Raw genomic sequence first — 20,025 nt, 5'->3', positions numbered from 1 at the left:
ACGTGCTGTGTTGTCGGTTGCAACGTTAGTGGTCAATAAAGAGATGCTGTAAAGCGTGTTCATGTAAACATCGTCGGGTTTGCCGTGATACGTTTACAATGGGACTTGTAACATAAACAAAATACACTTCAGCTAAATACTTCTAATTTATTTTACCAAACAACGAGGAGCCGCACTATAAGGACTAAAGAGCCGCAGGTTGCCGACCTCTGATCTAGAGCCGAGGAAAAAAAAATCAAAGGAGTGAGACCCATACGAGCATACAGAGTTGAGTAAGGACGTGCTGCCCAACTTTCATCGCGCACATATTTATTATTATATGGTCCTAAGTTGTAGTGCATACACTCACAAAATGTTTAGTAACTTCAGACCCCTGCAACAAGCCCAGGTCCAGTTTACTTTGGTGATTTGGACTATTCCATTTCACAGCTGTTGTTAATTTTTTTCCCTTTGCGTTGGCCTGCGCAGGAGATAATCTATTTATCGTTTCAGGTTGTAGTATTACACAACATTTTCAGATCTAATAGAAATAAAATGAGTGTTTCGTAATTCATTCAATTTATTATCTGTATTTATAACTGGCATTATTGTTTCATTCTATTATAGAATCTTACAAGAAAGAGGCAAAATTGTATTCCATTATGCTTTATTAGCTGCTTCGGTGAAAAACAAATCAACAATGCAAAAAAAACAATAATTTCAAAACAACATACTGGAAAACCGTTATTCATCTCTTGATTGCTTCAATACAACACTTGGGCACATATATGCGGGACTTTTCGTGGCTGTTTTGATATCGCTGTCTCTGTTAACCGATCAAATCTCGCCGTGGTAGCAGCTTTACACTCGGTATGACCCAGGTTGATAGAGGGGCCCAGTCTGGATCGCATTCCAGCATTTTGTAGGCCGGTTTTCCTACAAAACACAACAAACATTAGCCCGCAAAGCCACAGTGAACAAAGCAGCATAGCGCAACGAATTCAATTCAAATTAAGACTTATTTGTAACCTACATCAACAATTATGTTATGATAAATTACGTAGTAACTACAACAGAAGACTTACCTTTGTGGAAATGCTTGGAGCAGACTAACATGTGAGCTGGAGTGTTCTGGGACGTTATGTTTGGTCTTCGAATGGCTGCAATCCAGGCCATCCGTCGGCTCTGTTACTTCGGAAACATGGCTCGAACAATTTCTCTTCCACTACGTAATCCGATAACAACGATCTCTTTACCCGTCGGCTTCCCGTGGCTGTCATGCAACCGGCTATTGCAGTTAATAATACAACATCTTCTTGCCATTTTTTGTGTTTCTTTTTATCGCTGTGTGACTGTTTTCATGTGCTAGTACTGCTTGCCACTCGTTCCCAGAATCCTTTGCGGTTTTACCCCTGAATGACGTCACATTTTCAATCTCTATAGAGATCGAAAATATGACGTCATTTCCGGGGTAAAACCGCAAAGGATTGTAGGTACGAGTGGCCAGTGCGCACGGGCCATAGACCCTGTGCACGAGATAATGCTAACCACTCACCACTGCTGTCATAAAAAAAATAAAATGATCAATTTTGACTTTTGAAGCTTGTAGATCGATTGGTTGTTTACATCAGTCAACACAAGCAGAACTTCATTACAAAATGAGAAGACACATCGGCAAATGTTCAGCATTCAAACTACAGGTGAACAATAGTCAAATGTTTCCAGTTATGTTGATATCAGCTAGCCAAGTACACACCTACACAGCATGTCAACAAACCGTGAAAAAAAAGCCACAAAAAATAAATGTATCGTGCTGGTAAGTATTTCTATACATTAGTATTTACAAAGGGTATGTTGTGACTTACCTTCAAAATTACAGTGGTCCCTCGCTATAACGCCATTCGCCTTCCGCGGCTGCGCTGTTTCGTGGATTTTTTTAGTGCAATTTTGCATGCTTTTTTTTTTTTTTTACAGTGCATTGTGTTCTGTGTCCTGATTGGCTGCAGACCACTGTCGATCTCCTCCGTGCCCTCTCTCCTGCACAGTACAGAATCGCTACATCAATCGCTGATTCATTGATGTTGAATTATCTCGCAGCTGCTCTATTCCCATGTTCTGGACCTGAAAACAGGGTTTGATCTTTGGTTTCTTTCTATAATACTCGACTTATTTTTCTACAAAGGTTTGAACTTTGAGAGTGTTTAAACAACAGAGAAAAGTGTGAAAATGTTCATGCCTGTATGAGAAAAGTGTAAGTGTGTAGTGAGGGGCGTTACAGTCTTAAAACATCTATAATAATTGTAAAAAATAAAGTTGGCTACTTTGCGGATTTCACCTATCGCTGGTTATTTTTAGAACATAACATCCGCAATAAACGAGGGACCGCTGTATACAAATACTGAGAAATATAGAATTTGAATCCTTTCTCTCTTTTGTTCTGAGATGCGGGGGGAAAAAATATGCTGCCCCGACATCATGCCAGCGCATATTGGGAATGGCACAGGCACTGAGCGGTTTTCTATCGCCCATTTGCTGGGAGTAAGGGCGCCCTCCGTTTGCGAGGTGCGCCTGCTGCTTGCGGCGCAGAGAGGAGAGGGCGGGGCGGCGGGGGATTCTCGGGCTGGCTGGAGCAGCATCTAATAATCAACTCGCAAAATAAAACAAAAGGGGTAAAGGGCTCAATAACAATTTATAATTTACAGTTTGATGATTTAAAGTCTCACACACAACCCATCGAAAGGGGAGGGGGGCGGCTGCTTCCAAATAGAGCGCATTTCATTCATAATGATGTAAATCCAAGTCCATTATCTATTCATGATTTGAATCCTGGGTTGTGTGAAATCCCAGAAATAAACCCGAGACAAAGTGAATCTGTGAACTAAGGTGTAGGTCTATTAGGTTATGTTGTGGTGATCGGACAACATGACGGAGGGACTGGATTGCAGGGTAAGTCCTGAGACACACGGTAGTACAAGAAATCCCTTTCACTGGAAAGAACAGTGACTGTCGCTGCCCCCTCTGTCTTCCAGTACTCCAGAGCGAAGAGACAGGACGGCCGGGGACATCGCTGGGTTTTCTTTGCCTCGCTCCGATTTTAGTGGATTTTAATGCTGTGGCTGACGCCACTGGATTTTTTGTGTTGTTTTTATGTTTTTACTGTGTGTTCTCCCTGGCCAGGGGTGTTTAACTGTTTTAAAAAATAAATAAATTGTGAAATAAATTATATTTTCGTAATCGAGTTTTATATTGTTCTTTTGCCTTGGCTACTCCACTGCTCTGTCCGTTTTTTGAGGGGTTTCCCTTCACTTAGAATAAAACCACCTACATATCTGGCTATTCTGAACATGTCAGTGTCCTGTAACCATCCGTCGGTAAACTGGAACTGGGCTTGTTGCAGGGATCTGAAGTTACTAAACACTTCATGAGTGTATGCACTCACACTTAAGACCATATAATTATAAATATGAGCGTGATGAAAGCTGGGCAGCACGCTAACGGCCACTCTTATGCTTGTATGGGTCTAACCCTTTCACTCCTTTGATTTTTTTCCTCGTACCTTTTTTTTTTTTTTTTTTTTTTTTTTGCCTTTTCATCAAGTCTGTCTGTGTCAGACCTGCCGCTTTCTCCTTCGTTTTGTACATAACTGTTTTGGGGGCAAATAAAATGCAAGTAGGGATTAAAACTGCAGAATGAATGGTTACCGGTGCTGGAAATGCTAGCGCTTGATGCAGTGTTTTGATTTTGCTGCCACTGGTACCTACAATGCAACGCGTGCAAGTCACGTGGTCTGTCAATCTCTATACATGTGTTTGTGTGTTCATTTGGCCCCATTGTACTTCTGTATGTTCTCATCCTCCTCCTTTTTGATGTTGTTATCTGCTAGGCTTTGGTCTTCTGCTCCTTGTCTGGTTTTTAACCATCTTTGATAGTGTCTCCTATTGGAACTTGGAAACAGGACCATGTTGCAGACTGTACAACGGTGCCCCGGAGACTATTCAACACATACTAGAAGGGTGTGAAAAAAAACAAAAAGTGGTCCCATTGGTCATGAGAGCATTAGGAGACAAAGTCTCCTAAAGCATAAATGCAGGAGACATTGTCGCAGATTTCAGACACAACATCTCTAGTCTAGAAAAAAAAAGTCATTATCATATACTACACATTGAGAGGTTTTATTTGATATCACTCTCTTATTTATTTTTTTTAATCTTAACTCTTCATGTTCTCCCTGTGCTTCTTTGGAATACATTGTAGGAGGAGACCAGGTGTTTCCTACCACATACCAAAGACATGCTAGGTCAAATATGCTAGATTAATTGGTGATTCTAAATTGGCTGTGTGTCAGGGTCCTCTGAGCAACTATGGACTTATGTTATATTATATGTATTGTATATGTATTTTTGGTGTTGCTGCCACAACTGTGTGTGTGTGTGTGTGTATGTGTATGTGTGTACACGTGTGTACAGATGCCGGTGTTTCTGTGAACACAGATTTGCGGACGCCTTCAGGCCCGGTGGGTGTGGCCCTGTTGGTACTGGCCACACCCAAAGCCACACACCTGCTGCTGATCAGGGCTTGTCGGGGGAGCTACTTAGGAGAGTCTTGGAGCTCCCACTGACGTGGGATCATTGCATGAGACTCCACGTTAGTCACCCAGTTTAGGTTTAGTCGTTTAGTGCATGCCTGCTATTAAGCGTCCTGACAGCTGCCGCTATTGTTTCCCGCAGGAGGAGCATAGGAGGCCCCAAGGGCAGCGAGCACCGGGAGTGCAGACACGGAGCAGAGAGCACAAGGAGGACACGACACGGGAGTCTTGGGAAACACGGGGACTTATTGTTGTTTTGCACCATACACTGTAAATAAACGCACTGTTCGCACACCGAGCACTGCGCCTGGGTCCTCCTTCCCTACACCCCCACAGTCTGCCATGCCAAACCGTGACACTATGGGTGTGAGGTAGACAAAGTAATTCAGGTATATAGAATAAAGCCCTGTATGAATTTATTTTGAAATGTGACTTGTAGTTTAAAGAGCTTTATAACACCTCGGGTGAGCACAGCTGGTGCCCAGCAGTTACCTGCTAGTCTAGTCACTGAGCCTGCTATAACAGATTTCTCAGTGTTTGACTTGGGACCAAGTTATGGACTTTTCGAGAATGTTTCCATGCTTGGGCTAGGTCTTGTGTGGCTGAAACTGATTATGAACTTTTAAGTAGTTTCCATGGACAGTGATGTTAAAAGTGTTTTTCGTGTGGCCGAACGGACCCCTTTCAAGACTGAAAGTCTGTCCTGTTGAGATAAAATTATTTGAAGTGCCTCAATAATGCTATGCTTTTATTAATAAGTGTTATAAAGTTATATAGTATAGTATTAAGTGGACACAGCCCTGAAAAATAAAGGCATTAGACTATGTGTCCTTGGGGAGTGGAATGCTGTAGACTCTTGCTCACGCTTGCCTGGGAAAAAGTAGATAACAGGGGACCATCTTCTAGTGGAAAGTTACTGAGACACTGTTGTTTAGACTAGAATGAGAGAGCTTCCGTAATAAAACTGTTAAGCCCGCATCACCATTTTGAGAACCACAGCAATATGTCATGCAGGACGCATCTCCCTTCTAGAAGTACTGTGAAAGCGAAATAAAGTGTTAAGTGGTCTACTGAGCTGTCACAGTCTGCGGGGCAGACCGAGTGGAGAGAGTGAGGTGGACCCAGGTGCAGACACAGATGAGGAGATGAAACTGAATCTCAAACGAAAAGCGAGCTTTTATTGTGGCTGAAACAATGACATGACAAAAACAGCCGGGACAGAGATTAAACTTAACTAGAACCTGAACTGGAGAACAGTATGACTAACTATGAGAACTAGGGAGACTATGGTTATGAGGACTATGAACAAGATTCGGTGCAGATGCATGAAAAAAACCATGAGAAAACCTTGACTTGACATAAACACTAAGAACGTGACCTGCAACGAATCTTGAAAAAACACTTGACATGACCTGAGGGACGAAACACAGACGACGCCACACTGACAAAGAGAAACACGGGGCTTAAATACACAGAGGGATAACGAGGGGAACTAGGCACAGGAGGAGCTGGGAGTAATCAGAAATGACAAGACCAGGAGGAAGCAAAACTCAATACATTGACAAAGGACACCGACTTTCAAAGTAAAACAGGAAACAATTCACAAAGACGCAGACTTAACACAGGACTAAAGCTATACTAAACACGAGCGTACAAGAACAAGACCCTTAACTGAAACAGACGAAGAATAATAATAATCAACAAGACACAACCAGAGATTAAGAATAGCCCATAATACAAAATCAAACCAAAAGATAAGAACTCAAAATGCTGGGTCGAAATGACCCAGAACCGTGACATGAGCAGTGTTTTGTCTTCCATCGGATGCCTCTGAGGAATCAAAAGAACTCTGTGAAGTGTTGATATTTAACAACTGGGGGCTCATCCGGGATTGCGATAGGCTAAGGAAGACAGATTGGGCAGTCTGGGGGCTCAACCAGCAAAGTGAACAGAGGCCCGGGTCATTTTCAAATAAAGGTAACCACCACCTGTTAAATCAAAGTGTGCATATTGGAGCTTATCTAAATCGTCTGTTTCCCAAGTTGTTTGAATTCTCAGTGTCAATTTGCTGTTGTAGACAAAGAGGCGGTGTATCATCTGTCCCACTGCGTTAGAGCAACTAAATTGTGGGTGTAATAAGCCAAGTAAACCAATTGGCTGTTGTGGATAGCGACTGAAAAGAGTAAGAGTAATTATTAGGGATGCACCGATACCGGTATCTGGTATCTGCCTCGATACCACATTTTCTAAAGTACTTGTACTCCTTAAAAGTCCCCCGATACCGGGGACCGATTCCACGCTCTGAGAAATGTCTATGTTTGAGCGGCGTGTAAGGGGTTAATCACAGGCGCAGAGTCCCCGCCCCCAGGCCCCGGCTGCAGCTCACAGCAGGGAGAAGGCGAGGCGAGACATGTCAGCCGTGTGGAACTATTTCAAAGTGAGTGAAGACGACAAAACAAAGGCCGACTGCAAATTGTGCTCAGCAAAATTGTCCAGAGGAGGCTCAAAAGGTAGCGCATTTAACACAAGTGATTTAATCAAGCACCTAAAATCCCAACACGGCAATGAGTACAAAGAGTTTACAGACGCTTCTAAACCAACACAACCCATGCTGCAGCAAACTCTTGCAAGACGAGAGAAAATGTCCAGAGACAATCCACGTGCTGTGAAAATAACACAGACAATTATCGAGTACATTGCATTGAGTGACCAGCCACTCTCGGAGGTAGAAAATGTCGGATTCCTGCATCTCCTCCATGTTCTGGAGCCCAGATATGATGTCCAAGCCGCCGCTACATGACTAACACGGAGCTGCCTAAACTACACGAGTTTAGTGGCTCGTGAAAAAACATATCCACAGCCTACTGGAAGCCTCCTCTGCGTTTAGTTTCACCACAGATATTTGGACAAGCAGTGTTAGCCCCGTGTCACTAATTAGCCTAACCTCCCAGTGGATAGACGAGAGTTTCACGCCACAACGAGCCATATTACATGCAAAACAATTCCGCGGCTCGCACACCAGCCAGGCTATAGTGCATGTGTTTGCGGAAATGCTCCAGACATGGGGTATACCTAAAACATCAGTACATGTTGTGCTTGGTGACAATGCCAAAAGCATGATAAAATCCATGAATAACGCAGGGCTCCCACGTCTGCCGTGTGTCGCTGTGATGGATGCATGCAACCACACAACTGAGATACTTAGGTAATATTCATTTGGTCTTTTGTCTTATGTTTACGTTATGCTCTAAAGTTTCTGTGATCATAAGTTAATTTGATATTTTGAGTTTACCTGTAATGCATGACAGCACTAAGCTATAGCCCAAATGGTGGCATAGACTTTCCTTTGCATTGTTTGTTATTTTATACAGGTATGTTATATTGATTATATTTCTGCTCTTTCTGAGTTACCTGACCTCCGCTCCAGTCCTTCCTGGTTTGGCTGAAAGAGGAGGCTGAGGGTGGAGCTGGTTTAAATGCAGAAGCCAATAAAGTGGAATGGACCATCTATTGTGATCATGCAGGGGGAATGGGGTTCTTCTTGAATGATGGTTATCTGTTATCTCTTTAGTTTTCACCTTTGGTGTATATAATGGTTAATTCCTTTGCTATATAACTGGAGCTGTTTCTCATTTGGGCAGGTCAGTTTGTTGAGTTATGTTTTTGTTAAGTGATTTTTGAGTAGCGGTCTGTTAAGTTAACCTCTTTTATGGGCCCACTTGGTTCTTAAAGACTTTATTTTTTGTTATTTTGAATTTTTGTAATCATCTTGTCCTTTTTGGGGGTATAATAAAACCCATTTTTTGAAGTTTACATTTGTGCCTGTGTGTTCCTGGCTGCTTGGTTCATGACAGTCGCGCACAAGTTCACGAGGGCTTATTAGCACAGAGGAGCATAGCTGATGCTATAGCAGTGGGGCGGAAAATAGTTGGGCATTTTAAACATTCCGCCTTAGCCTACTCCCGCCTCGAGGACATTCAGGGACAGCTCAACCAGCCAATAAAGAGACTGCAGCAGGATGTACAGACGCGCTGGAACAGCACGTATTACATGCTCCAGTCCCTCATAGAGCATGTGTCTGAACATGAACTCCCTATCTCACCGCTCACCAATGGGCTCTTATGAAAAAGACTGTTGCCATCCTCGCCCCCTTTGAGGAACTAACTAAAAAAGTGAGCAGCTACGACGCACTAGCCTCTGATGTCGTCCCAGCTGTGACTGTGCTAGTAAGACTTCTAAACAGAGAAACAGACGAGGACCACGGTGTCAAGACAATGAAAGCAACCTTACTGGCAGCTAGTGATGTGTCCTGTGTGTCGAAGCTTCGAATCGCGCGTCGGGTAATCGCGGGGGCGTTTTTCTGAAGCGCGTATCGACGCTTGCGTTGATTACGTATGCAGTGACGTTCGAGGCCTCGCGGGCAGTCCGTACCACGTGACTGATTCGGGAACTGGTTCACTGGTTCGCGCCAGATTCGAAATAAAATGGGCAGCAAAACACAGCTGATTCCCCCATGAGCACTGTTATAAAGTCACAAGCACATTCACATCACAACTCCCTCCCTTTTTGTTTCCATGTACATTCCTGTGTTAAGCTGCCAATTTATTATACACAAACATTAATTAAATTAATATAATATAAAATTAGTATAATATTAAATATAACTAATATTTAGAGTTCAGTTATTGGTGTCATGAACAATAGAAATTCCTTTATTCATTCAACTTGAAGTGCCACACACTAGTTTGTGTCATTATTGAGATGTACATAAGCATGATTACGCAGTTACACAATCATCCCAAAAACTGTGTACTGATAGTTTCCACTTTCTCTTTTGTATCAGACATACTGAGACAATATTCGGGATAAATAACCATGAAAAACAATTTATTTATTCAGTTTAACGGTTTACACATCATTATAATCATTGAGCCCGTTTCACTTGAATTGTCCACTTGATGGCGCAGTAGAGCAAATGAATCATCACAATGCTTCGAACCATGAGTCGACCAGTTGGATGGGAAGCTTCAGTTCATCATGAGGCTTCATCTCACCATCACTACTGGCAGCTGTCAAGAAGCGCTTCAGTGACGTCGAGACCAACCCACTGTACTTCATCTCCACCATACTTGACCCAAGGTAAAGTCTGTGTGCTATAGGTATTCAATGATAAACTACAGTACTAAATGTAAGATTAATTTCCATCTGAAATATTATATTTTTGTAACTAAAATACACAAATACAAAAGTATGCAATATGTATAATATGAAATACATTTACTACCAGAAAGCCAAATGGCTGGCATTTGTGACAGTGGTTTAGGGGAAACTAAAATCAGTCCTATTTTTCCACATATTAATACATTAATTTTGTTCAGGTATAAAGATTGCTTCTTCCCCAACAACACTCCTCCGGAGGCCAAGCTGCACCTGAAGCAGGAGCTGCAGAACCTCCTGCTAAAGTGTTCCTCAAGGCCCAGGCCAGCACTAGCAGCAGTCTGGACACTGTATTTGAAGAAATCACTAAGGAGCAGCCCCAGGCACCACAGCCGCTGGTAGCAGGTGCTGCCATTGAGCTCGACACATACCTCAGAGAGGCCCCAAGCCCTCGTGAAGACAGTCCCCTGAAGTACTGGAGTGTCAACAAAATCAGGTTCCCCATTTTGGCTAAAATGGCCCGTAAATACCTCTCAGCCCCATGGAGCAGTGTGGAAAGTGACAGGCTTATTAGCTCAGTGTCACACATTATAGATGAAAACAGAACCAGGCTGACTGCTGATAATGCAGAAAAGCTACTGTTACGCCCCAGTCTAGGGGTACAGGAACGCAACATAAGTTTGAAAAGATTGCCCCGCATTGGTCCCCAAAACCATACACAGAGGGAAAACCAATTTCTTAGTGAATGGTGGTTTATTTTTCTACACTGCAAAAATGAAGCTCCGGGGTGAACAAAGGCCAAAATAACAAACAAAACAAGCTAAGTCAGGAGGGGGTGCTATCTAAAACCCTATGTGAAATCAAACATCAAACAAAAGACAAGCGCTACACCTAACTCCCTAACTGAAATAAACAGGAGAAAACAGTGCAAGGAAAACAATAAGGCAGCTCACCCCTTCTGTTCCAGTGCTATTTACAATGAAAACTAATGTACACACTATATACAGAACTCAGAAAGTCGCACAAATGTCTCAGGTTTTGGAGGCCAGGGTCAGGTCTGCTGCTGCTGTCAGTGGCTGCCCCGGGACAACTGCTGGTGATGGATTTTGAATGCGACCACATGATCAGCGGACCAATCGGCAGCCGTCAGCTCATCCAATCCGGGGCCTGCCAAGACTTAAAGACACAGACAATAACAGCCACCAAAACAGATTATGGACAGGGCCATAACAGCTACTTTTCTTTAAAAAAAAAACCTGCCACTCACTTTTTCTAAATATGCTCCATTAAGTGAGTCGTCTTAGACTTGATGTTAATACCTACCTCAGTTGCACTGACTGTCACAGTTCTATGTTGGTGGTTGTTAGTTTATTCAAATATTGTGCACTAAATAGCAAAGATGTTTATTAATGCCCCTTGTGTTGTCCAAAGCGGCAGAGTTTATAACAAACTGAAAAAAATACTTGAGTTGCGCTGTCACTGTTTACATTTTTTTAATAATTATTTATTCTGTAATATGTTGGATACAACATGCTTTTCATTTTAAATAAATGTTCTTAATTCCAAACTAGTCCCTTGTTTTTTTGTTAAATTATATGACTAAAGCTGTTACCTGTAAATTTAAATCATGTTTTTATTAAGTACTCGGTAACGGTATCGGTGCATCCCTACAAAAAAGATGTCACCTCACCACAGGGGTGTAGTGCAGCCAGAAGGCAATGGAGTAATGCTCCGCCACTTCTTATTTCTGAGGAAATAAAATAGTCAATTAACTCAATTGGTTGCAATTTATTCATCATTTTGATACATACACCCATGCTAGTGGGATTTTTTGGGTGGTCTACTAATATTGCACTAATATATATTACAAGGATGCAGTTAGCTTATTTCAGTAATTACCTCCCAAGAGCAGTAAATATCAGCGGTGTGAAATTACTCAAAAAAGTTTTATATTTTAGATTCTTCAAAATATCCACCCTTTGCTTTGCTTTGGAGATGGAGCTGGACCAGATGGTGGCAAGGCAGCTGCAGATGGGTGCAGGATGCTGGACATGTCTGGCTGAGCCTGTAGCTCAGACATGAACAGGTGCAGACGCCTGCCGAACACTAGCCATCCCCACCCGAAAAATTGGTACAGGTGCGGAGCTCTGCTGTACCCTGGCTGGCCTCACCCTAGGAACCGGCATGGGTGCAGGAGCCTGAGGAGTAGGTAAGGGTGCAGGAGAAGGCTGGGTCGCGGCTACCCTGACCCTGGGAGCCAGGACTGGCACAGGTACTGCCTGGACGCCCTCTGTTTCCACCCAGAAAACATACGCGGGTCTGAGGACCAGTGGCGCCTCAGCTGCCCTGGGAACAGGAGTAGCGACCGGAAACAGTTCTTTGAGGTGCTGACAGGGGAGCGACACCAGAAATCTTTAATTTTTGTCAGTTCTCTTAGTTATCATGCTTCTTTCCCTCTCTGGACCCTCTGTCCCCCTTTAACGGGTGGGCCATATATGGGATGACTGCTGTGTTTGGGCACTTGTCAAAGTATAAAAATTACAGGCTATTATTAAAGCTAATTCTCTCAGACCTCTCATTATTTTCCAGCCTCCCCCAATCCCCATTCTGGTTGTTTCCTGCTTCCACCTTTGTGCTCAGACTAGGGCTTTTTACCTTCTTTACAGTTAAACAACTAATCTTCCAGGACGGGCGATTCTCTGCGCTCCTCTCCTCTTCTTGCTTCAACCTTAGGGGTTGACTACCCTTTGGTTCGTTGCATAGATCAGAGGATTATTCTGCCCCAATGTAAAATAAATAATTTTTTAGATTTGACGATGACCACATTTGCACTCAGCTGGAATGAATGGCTGGTTTGGGGTGGCTGTAGATCAGAAGGTAGAGCAAGTCTTCTACTAATCGGAAGGTTGGTGGTGATCGATTCCTGGCTGCTCCATCTGCATGCCAAATATCCTTGGGTAAGATACTAACCTCAAGTTGATGCGAGTATGAATGTTAGATCACTTCTGCATTGAAAGAGTGCTTGTATGAATCCGTGAAGCAGGCATGTCGTATAAAGCACTTTGATGCTCCGGGAGAAGGCAAGGCAAGGCAAGGCAAGGCAAATTTATTTGTATAGCACAATTCAACAACAAGGTGATTCAAAGTGCTTTACAGAGACATTAGAAACAAAAACAAATAAAAAGCATGATTTAAAATTGATTAAAACAAGCAAACAAACAAACTAACTAAACACACACATTTCACACCTGTTCGCGCGATCTGAACCCTTATCGTAAGGGGAGCTACCAGTCCTTCTGTGGACGAGCTACTTTCTATTTTAAATTCCCTGAATTTAAAATACTCTCTAGACCCAGTCTAGACCCAGCTGGGGAGCTACCCAGAGCTCTAAACCCACTTAACAAACAAACAAACAAACAAACAAAACAGTATATAAAATCAAAACAGATAAAATCAGAACAGTAGATAAAATCAGTAGTTAATGTAAGTTTTGAAATTTAAGCTTAACAAACAAACAAAACAGTATATAAAATCAAAACAGATAAAATCAGAAATAGATAAGATCAGTAGTTAGTGTAAGTTTTGAAATTTAAGTTTAAAAGTGTGGATTTGGTGCTTTATTCAAATGCAGCTGAGAACAGGTGAGTCTTCAACCTGGATTTAAATAAACTGAGTGTTTCAGCTGATCTGAGGCTTTCTGGGAGTTTGTTCCAGATATAAGGAGCATAAAAGCTGAATGCAGCTTCTCCGTGTCTGGTTCTGACTCTGGGAACTGATAAAAGACCGGATCCAGATGACCTGAGGGATCTGGAAGGTTCATACTGGGTCAGGAGGTCACTGATGTATTTTGGTCCTAAACCATTCAGAGCTTTATAGGCCAGCATCAGGACTTTAAAGTCTATCCTCTGACGGACAGGCAGCCAGTGTCAAGACCTCAGAGCTGGACTGATGTGGTCCACTTTTTTGGTCTTAGTGAGGACTCGAGCAGCAGAGTTCTGAATGAGCTGTAGTTGTCTGACTGATTTTTTAGGTAGACCTGTAAAGATGCTGTTACAGTAATCAAGCCTACTAAAAATGAATGCATGGACTAGTTTTTCCAGGTCCTGTTGAGACATCAGATATTTTATCCTTGAAATATTCTTGAGGTGATAGTAAGCTGATTTTGTTATTGTCTTAATGTGTTTTTCTAAGTTTAGGTCTGCATCCATCACTACACCCAAATTTCTCGCCTGGTTTGTGGTTTTTAGATGTACAGATTGAAGTTCTCTGGTGACCTGTAATCGTTTTTCTTTGGCGCCGAAGACTATTACTTCAGTTTTGTTTTTGTTTAGTTGGAGAAAATTGTGGCACAACCAGTCATTAATTTCCTCAATGCATTTACCAAGAGCCTGTACAGGGCCTCGGTCTCCTGGTGACATTGTGATATATATTTGTGTGTCATCTGCATAGCTGTGGTAGTTTATTTTGTTGTTCTTTATAATCTGTGCCAGTGGGAGCATGTAAATGTTAAACAGAGGGGGTCCCAAGATGGAACCTTGGGGAACTCCACATGTGATACTTGTCTGCTCGGATGTGAAGTTACCTATTGATACAAAGTATTTCCTGTTTTCTAAGTATGTTTTGAACCAGTTTAGTACAGTTCCTGAAAGACCTGCCCAGTTCTCCAGTCGTTTGTGTCACGGGTCTGGGTCCGTTGGACCCAGTATGTGGAGTTTCATGTTTTTGTTATTCCATGTTTGAGGTTATTATGTTTTGGTTTTAGTTTGCATCAGGGATTGTTTTCTTGTTCTCTTGTTGTGTTGATGATGATGATGATTATGATGTTTATTATTTGAGTTTCATGTTTAAGGATTTGTTCTCGGTTGTATCTCACGTTTAGTTTAGTTCAGGTTCCATGTGTCATTCTGTCTGTCTCTCAGTGTCAGGTCTGCGTCTTGGTGTGGTGTTCTCATTTCCTGTTTTATTGTGAAGGTCTGGGTCTCATGTGAGTGTGTTCAGTTTTACCTCTGTCTCGTCTTGTTGATCATTCCCAGCTGTGTCCACCACCTGTGTGTAATTCCCCTGTGTTTCTCTGGGTGTATTTAAGTCATGTCCTCCGTCATTGTAGTTGCTGGTCCGTCTGTGTATTCCACCCTGCCTCATCTGCGTGTTCTCCCTGCAGTCCGCCGTTAGTCTCTTCTGGTCGTTCTCGTTAAGGTTTGTGCTCTGTAGTTTAGTTGATCCCAGTATAGTTTAGTTCCAGCTCCATTTGCCGTTTGTGTTTACTTTCATGTTCAATAAACCACCTTTACACCTTCACGACTGCCTGCACTTGGATCCTCCTTTTTCCTTTTCTACATGGCTCTCCTCACCCGCCATGACAGTACGGACCAGCCAGATATGGATCCAGCGGCATTCACCCCACCCACGGAGCTTCGGGACCTCATCACGAACTCCGCTTCACAAATAATCAACCTGTGGCTAGAGCACGAGGGAGAAGCATTCCTCCACGTTCCGGAAGCCAGACTGCAACAGCTGCTCACGGATTATCCCTGGCTATTGGACTCTCTACACCCTCTGGTACAAAACTTCATTCTCCACGAACTTCACCTCCACCCTCCAGCCTCTACCGCTTCCCAACCCAGCCCGCCGCCGAAGGTTTTGCCCGGCCCGCCGGAGGTTTTGCCCGGCCCGCCGGATCAGTCGGCAGGGAGGAAGCGACGTTCGCGTCACCGGCGCGGCACCCCACAGCCGGACTTCAGGATGACAAAACAGTCGGCTGTGGTGGGTGAAACAGACACTCTTTCTGTTCCTTCTGACCCAGATACTAGGTCTATTTCTTCTGGAGCTATTTTTTGTGTCTCCTCTAAAAATAATAAGGATTTCCCTGTCTCGCCCATGGCCATTGCTCCTAAGTCTACCTTTGTTGAGCAGACTTTTTGTGCTAATGACTATGTTCATGCTGTTGTTCCCATGCCCGGAGTAGCTGAGCCTAGCACTACGAACATAGGGAATTTAAGCATCAGGGAAGCTTTCTTGTCTCCGTCAGTTCCTTCAGGGAAAGTAATAAAACTTTCTGAAACTGGTTTTTCTGGCCATATTGTCCCATCCTCACTTTCACCTCAGTCAGCAGCCCAGCTGCCCTCAGTTCGGCCAGTAGCTCAGTTGCCACCAGTTCAGCAGCCTACCCACTCACTCATTCAGCCACCATCCTCACTGTCTCATTCTAAGCAGGGAACACACTTCACCACAACATCTGTTGGTTCTCTTAAGGTGGCCATGTCTTGTTGATCATTCCCAGCTGTGTCCACCACCTGTGTGTAATTCCCCTGTGTTTCTCTGGGTGTATTTAAGTCATGTCCTCCGTCATTGTAGTTGCTGGTCCGTCTGTGTATTCCACCCTGCCTCATCTGCGTGTTCTCCCTGCAGTCCGCCGTTAGTCTCTTCTGGTCGTTCTCGTTAAGGTTTGTGCTCTGTAGTTTAGTTGATCCCAGTATAGTTTAGTTCCCGCTCCATTTGCCGTTTGTGTTTACTTTCATGTTCAATAAACCACCTTTACACCTTCACGACTGCCTGCACTTGGATCCTCCTTTTTCCTTTTCTACATGGCTCTCCTCACCCGCCGTGACAGTTTGAGTAATATGTTGTGGTCAACTGTATCAAATGCTGCACTGAGATCCAGTAAAACTAGGACTGACATTTTTCCACTGTCTGTATTCAGACATATGTCATTAAACACTTTGGTCAGAGCGGTTTCAGTGCTGTGGTTCTGTCTAAAACCTGACTGGAAGGCATCGTAGCAGTTATTCTGTTTTAAGAAGTAATTGAGCTGTTGAGAAACTGCTTTTTCAATGATCTTACTTAAAAATGGGAGATTTGAGATCGGCCTGTAGTTGTTCATTTGTGTCTTGTCAAGATTGTCCTTTTTCAGTATAGGTTTGATTACAGCAGTTTTTAGTGGTTCTGGAAACACACCTGATAATAAAGAAAAGTTGACGATCTGTAACAGGTCTGACTCTAAAGTCTTTGAGACCTTTTTGAAAAAAACATGTTGGCAGGACATCTAAACAGCAAGAGGAGGAGTTCAGTTGACCTAAGATGTCCTCCAGGTCTTTGCTGTTAATAGGTTGAAACTGTTTCATGGTGTTTAAACAGTTTTTTGGTGGACACAGTACATATCCTGGATCTGCTGTTGATGTACCAACTGCTTGTCTAATTTTTTGGATTTTGTCTGTGAAGAATTTGGCAAAGTCATTGCAGGCCATGGTTGAATGAAGTTCAGCTGCCACAGGAGGGTTTGTTAGCCTGTCAACTGTAGAAAATAAGACCCGAGCATTATGGCTGTTTTTAGTGATGTCAGAGAAGTAGGACCTTCTTGCACTCCTCAGTTGTAAATTATAATTGTGAAGTTTCTCTTTATAGATGTCATAATGAACCGGGAGGTTTGTTTTTCTCCATCTGCGCTCAGCTTTCCTACACTCTCTTTTTTTCATTTTTCACTAGTGTGGAGTTTCTCCATGGAGACTTTTTCCTTCCAGAGATAACCTTCACCTTAATGGGAGCAATTGTATCCATTACATTTAACATTTTTGCATTAAAGCTATTGACGAGCTCATTGACTGAATTCATATTCTGCCTAATATTATACAACATGGAGATGGGGTGATGCTTTACTACACAAGAAATATGTGACTTTATGTGTGTTGAAAACAAGACTCCGTTATTGGGCCTGTGGTGAGTTGTGTCATTTCTGTTTGCACTTCCAACACTATCTTTGGCAGTTTGTGTTCCTTCTTAAAAAGTGCAAAAGACTCAAAATTCTTCCTTCATAGTGCTGGTACGGAAGCTCAGTATTCCAAAGTTTTGACATATATTGTCCTACAATTTTTCTAAGTGCCATCAAAAACATTCTGATAGATAGATATAGATATGGGGTGCAACGATATTCGTATCGATATTGAACCGTTCGATACAGTGCTCTCGGTTCGGTACGCATATGTATCGAACAATACAATTTTTTTCCAAATTTTTTTTTTTTCAATTTTTTTTTTTTTTTTTTTTTTTGTGTCCCGTTTGGATCTATAGCCATCAGAATTGTTGTCTTGAGGCCAAGAAAGATGCCAAGAGGATTTATTTTAAGTGGATCATCATATTGGTCCATTTGATTGCCCTTTATAATTATGAATTTATTTTATTTTCAGTTGCAAACGGGACAGACATGACTGTGGGATAGGACAGGGGGAAAGAATGAAAGAAAGAGGGGGAGAGAAAGAAAACCAAAGGGGAGAAAAAAAAAGAACAATACAAAATTTGTAATTTATTTTATCAACTTTCCTTCTGACGATGCTGTCTGTGTTGAGCGCTCAGTGAATCTGCATTTGACTACTCCGCCTAGGCTCGAGAGTGCAGCCTAGGCGGAGTAGTCGAACGCAGATTCACTGAGCACTCAACACAGACAGCATGGTCAGAAGGAAGAGCGCAGGGCAAGCTAGCGAGACAGAAGTGGACCTCCCCACCCTCATTCAGATCTGGCGTTTGGAATTATTTTGGTTTTCATGTGAGGTATGACCCTGAAGGTAAGCGCGTCATGGACTAAAGTAAAACAGTATGTTGGATGTGCCATGCAATGCTCAATTACATGGGTGGGAGCTAGTGTGTTAGCGCAGTTAGCTCGTTAACGTGTTGGCCGTCTAGCCCCTCTGTATAGGGTAGCTCGTTAACGGAGATTTGCCGTGTTGTGGCGTTAAGGTTATTTCAACGAGATTAACCTGAAAGCACTAGTGGGAACACAACGAATATGACTGCACATTTACACCGATATCATCCTAGTGCAAAGACAAAAACAACAAGCATGCATGCTACAAACTTTAGCCGAGTCATTTAGACAGCTGTTAGCACAGGATTCTCCTTATGGAGACCTGATATGTTTAATATGCTGCTGAGAATATAGCCCAGAAGAAGCGGATAGTATAGCTTTTATTTTGGAAAGAGACATTTCTCTGTAATAAACTCTCTTTTCCAAAGATGAGTGATTCCTCAATCAGATACAGGGCTCGCAAAATCGCTAGCCCGACGTCCCGGGGCTATCTCTGCCCTGCCTGTCGGGCTATTGTAGGAAGGAAAAATATATGTCAATGCTTTTGCATTCTTTCAGAAATGTAGCTGGGTAATTATGTCATTGGCATCGGTGAGCCACTGTCAATATGTGACATATTGAAATCGTGTTTGAATTTGCGCTTGTTTTTTTTTGCTTTCACTTTGCAATCGCGCGAACTGTGTATAGAGAGCGACAGCACTGATCTGTGAGTGATGATAATTTGTGCACCAATTCCTCTGACATCGTCTTATTAATTGTTAGCTTACTATGCAAACATGACAAGTGAAATCTCCCGCAGCTTAAACATGTGAGAGGTTGATCGCGCAGAGAATCGCTGAGCTTATGTGAGTCCGTGTGTAAAAGCATTTCAGTTCTGCTGAGCCAAATAAGACAGGTCAGGGTGAAGAAGTGACAGCCAAAGAAAAGCTTACCACAAAACGGAGAAGTTATGACAAATCAGACTATAAGGCAAAAAGAAAGTGCAGCTTTATGGTTTCATGGACAAAAGAATTTCTGTGGCTGCAATATGACGAGCTAAAAAACAACACGCACAAGGGTTAGGGTTAAATTTAAAAACTGTACTTTTGTGTTAAAATATATATTTACAATTTTAATAAATGACAAATTAAAAACGCATGAACATTTTTTTTTTGTATCGAAAAAATATCGAACCGTGACACCAAAGTACCGAACTGAACCGTGAATTTTGTGTATCGTTGCATATATATATATATATATATATATATATATATATATATATTAAAAAAAAGAAACAACAAACCTTTTTGGTTTAAATTGAGCTCATATATCCTTCAAGCACGCCTTCTTCTTGAACCAGATTTGAAGAACGTCTTGATAACACCCTCATTATTTCATAAAATCTTCATCAGGTTTAGATGGCTTTACATTTTGCATTCAGTTATCCATAGTATGTATTTTTGTGTACAAATCAAGTCTACTGTACAGTTATGATGAACCACAAAAATATAATAGTGCATTTGTAAGCACATATGCAACAAAATATCAAGGCCACAGTTGAATAAAAATATGAATGTAATATTTTAAGAAATGTGCCATTTTCTGATTAAAGATGTTATTAATAGTAATAGTCATAATTGTCTAACATACGATGAGGTTTGGATTTAAAGAACAAAGCTGCATCTCTACATGGGAAAATGTGAAAAGAAAAAGCCTTTTGAGAGAGAAAATATGCTTGATTTTACCAACA

General features: G+C 42.3%; 1 pseudogene across 1 annotated transcript; it reads left to right on the top strand.

Moving 5' to 3' along the window:
* Window positions 1-6,974: 6,974 nt before the first annotated feature.
* On the top strand, window positions 6,975-11,373 carry LOC146646043 (zinc finger BED domain-containing protein 4-like; annotated as a pseudogene). The gene is made up of 3 exons (XR_014908885.1): window positions 6,975-7,074; window positions 9,607-9,703; window positions 9,943-11,373. The product of XR_014908885.1 is annotated as a zinc finger BED domain-containing protein 4-like (transcript).
* The last annotated feature ends 8,652 nt before the right edge of the window (window positions 11,374-20,025 follow it).

This window comes from Rhamphochromis longiceps, linkage group LG19 (genome assembly GCF_057381845.1).
Source record: "Rhamphochromis longiceps isolate RC_006_pf linkage group LG19, R_longiceps_female_GT1.1, whole genome shotgun sequence".
Classification (NCBI taxonomy): domain Eukaryota; kingdom Metazoa; phylum Chordata; class Actinopteri; order Cichliformes; family Cichlidae; genus Rhamphochromis; species Rhamphochromis longiceps.
This window is presented reverse-complemented; position numbering and strand designations above follow the sequence as displayed.